At 49.3% G+C, this 2,944-nt stretch overlaps 1 pseudogene; it reads left to right on the top strand.

The window, feature by feature from the left end:
* The first annotated feature begins 1,002 nt into the window (after nucleotides 1–1,002).
* On the top strand, nucleotides 1,003–2,937 carry LOC8155681 (annotated as a pseudogene).
* The last annotated feature ends 7 nt before the right edge of the window (nucleotides 2,938–2,944 follow it).

The following is a 2,944-nucleotide window of genomic DNA, read 5'->3' as shown; positions in this document are numbered from 1 at the left end:
ATCTTTTTTATAGATTCTGCATTCCGGATTGGCAAAACATAAATTAATTTAAATTTGGAAACCAAACTTATGACTATGTGGGATGATTAATAATGAATTATTGCAGTGGAGATTCAGTGAGACTAATAATTATAGCATTGACTGAAGAGTGGTTCACCTGAGTGCATGAGCATGGTACTTTTTTCTTCGGCTGTTACCTCACTTGTCATCAAGTTTGGACTATTTACCACCTCAGGCACCTCCACAAATTTGTCAACAAAGGCATGATCATGCTCAATTTTTTTTCTCCTATGACTTCAAAAGAATATAATTTTCAACGTACATGATCTTTAGATTGGTGACCATACCTGATGTCGTATTGCGGCTGACGATGCCTGGACAAAGACCGTGAAGTCAAGCACGTCGTAGTGCTGTTCGAGGTGTCCTCAATCTCGAATGTTCAAAGACTCTAGGTCGGCCTCGCGTTGTTCACGGTTGGCGGCGGCGCGAGGATGCACGCAGGTGCGGCCGCAGCTAGGGCATGCGAGGACTTTCTGGGCGGCGTGCGGCAGCGCATTGTGATTTGGCTGGCTAATTCATATATTTTATTATATGGGCCCTTGATTTGTTTTTGACAAGCGTCCATGAGGTTAACTGGGCCATGTGCCCGAGTGTGAAAAAAAAGAGAATGGAAGGGGAATAACATCGAGCTCTGTCCACTCTCTCAAGTCTCAGCTGTGTCCTTCCTTATCCACCGAACACTCCACCGTACGGACCAGCTGCCGGACCGTGAGCTCTGAGCACCGGGCTTGGCAGAGGAGGCGCTGCGCGAAGTGAGGCGACGCGCGGTGGCCGGTGGTGGGGGCGGCGAGGGAAGCGAGGCGGGGACCGGACGCGGGAGCGGGAGGTTGACGGCGCGTAGGAGCGGACGCGCGGTGGCGGGGACCGGACGCGCGGAGGAGCGGATGCGCGGCGGGGACCGGACGCGCGGAGGAGCGGACGCGCGGCGAGGACGGACGCGCGGTGGCCGGACGCGGGAGCCGGAGGTTGACGGCGCGGAGGAGCTGACTGTCCGGGCACCCAACGGTCGACACCACGGCGGCCGCGGCAGAGGCCAACGGCGGCGGGTGCGGGGACCCCGGGGCCGCGGCGAGGCGCCGCTGGGATGTGCCCGGCGAGGCGGCCGGGAACATGCGATGGTTTGTCTTCTGTCTATGCTGTTATTATCCTGTTTCTGATTCGGTGTTTCGGTGGCTGTGCTTTGCGTTTGTTGGGTTTCTGAGCTGCGTAGTGGATCCGGGTGGTTTGGTGTGTCGATTCGTGCGGATGGTTTCGGTGATGCGCGATTTCTTGCGTGAGTTTTGGGCTGGTGGGCGCGGATTAGGGTTTCGCGGCTCTGGAATGGTTCCTCATCGTGTGGTAGCTGAAATGTCTGGATTTCTCTAAACTAATAGTGCTAGAAATGGCAGGTAATCGTTTTGTTTGTAGGCTTGTAGCTTGCGTGGAAGGCATTAACTGGGTAATTAGTTGGCGTCCCTGCAAACAATGGGATAAGGCATTAGCATGGATTCTTAAATAAATTGTGGAATAGGGGCGTTCACTGATTATTCAAGATCTACAGACAGTGAAGTTGCGCATTAGCATGAGCATGAAGTTGCGCATCAGCCCGAGCAGCATATATTTACCAATATCATCTCGTCATAGAGCTTGAAGCTGCTGTCCAGCCTCCCATTCTTCACCAAGCACCCGAGAACCGAATTACAGACAGAGACATGGACCTTCATCGTTTGGTCTTTGATGGAACCATACACTTGAAGCGCCCTCGCAGGGTCACGACTCAGTCCAAGGTACTTGAAGTAGCTGCTATAAGATGCAGCGTTGGTCATCTCGCGCTCCTGCATCCACTCGAAGACCTGAAACACGCTAAGTTCAGTAGAGCTTGCTGTCTGTCTGTCTGTCTGTTTTGTGTGTATGAACTGAGCTGATTCATGTTGAGTGCTAATCCAAGTTTTCCTTTAGCCGCATCATGTACCTGTAGTATGCACTCCGTGTATAAACTTGAATGCAATTTGCAACTAATTTTCGGCCATAAATAATTACTGTTGAGTTGTTAATTAGATCCAGTTTTTGATCTCTGATATTACGTGGGTAGGGTACTTCCCCTTTGGATTTTTTGGGGTTTGTTTGATTACTGGTTTATTCCCATATATTTATTTGTAACTGTTTTTATCTGATATTTTTTATGTAAGCAGCAGTGTAACAGTTGCCTTCAGCCATGGTTAGAGAGAAGGATTTGCCTGGAGAAGCATCCCAAAATTAAGTCGTATATAAACTTGATTGCAGTTTGCAACTGATTCTCGGTCATAAATATTACTGTTGAGTTGTTAATTAGATCCAGTTTTCGATCTCTGATATTACGTGGGTAGGGTACTTCCCCTTTGGATTTTTTGGGGTTTGTTTGATTACTGGTTTATTCCCATATATTTATTTGTAACTGTTTTTATCTGCTATTTTTGATGTAAGCAGGAGCGTAACAGTTGCCTTCAGCCATGGGTAAAGAGAAGACTCACATCAGCATTGTGGTCATTGGCCATGTCGACTCTGGCAAGTTGACCACCACTGGCCACCTGATCTACAAGCTTGGTGGTATTGACAAGCGTGTGATCGAGAGGTTCGAGAAAGAGGCTGCGGAGATGAACAAGAGGTCATTCAAGTACGCGTGGGTGCTTGACAAGCTTAAGGCTAAGCGTGAGAGAAGTATCACAATTGATATCGCCCTGTGGAAGTTTGAGACCACCAAGTACTACTGCACTGTCATTGATGCCCCTGTACACCGTGCCTTCATCAAGAATATGATCTCGGGTACTTCCCAGGCTGACTGTGCTGTTCTTATCATTGAGTCCACCACTGGTGGTTTTGAGGCTGGTATTCTCGAAGGATGGCCAGACCTGTGAGCATGCTCTCC

This window comes from Sorghum bicolor, unplaced genomic scaffold (assembly GCF_000003195.3).
Source record: "Sorghum bicolor cultivar BTx623 unplaced genomic scaffold, Sorghum_bicolor_NCBIv3 super_2635, whole genome shotgun sequence".
Classification (NCBI taxonomy): Eukaryota; Viridiplantae; Streptophyta; class Magnoliopsida; order Poales; family Poaceae; genus Sorghum; species Sorghum bicolor.
This window is presented reverse-complemented; position numbering and strand designations above follow the sequence as displayed.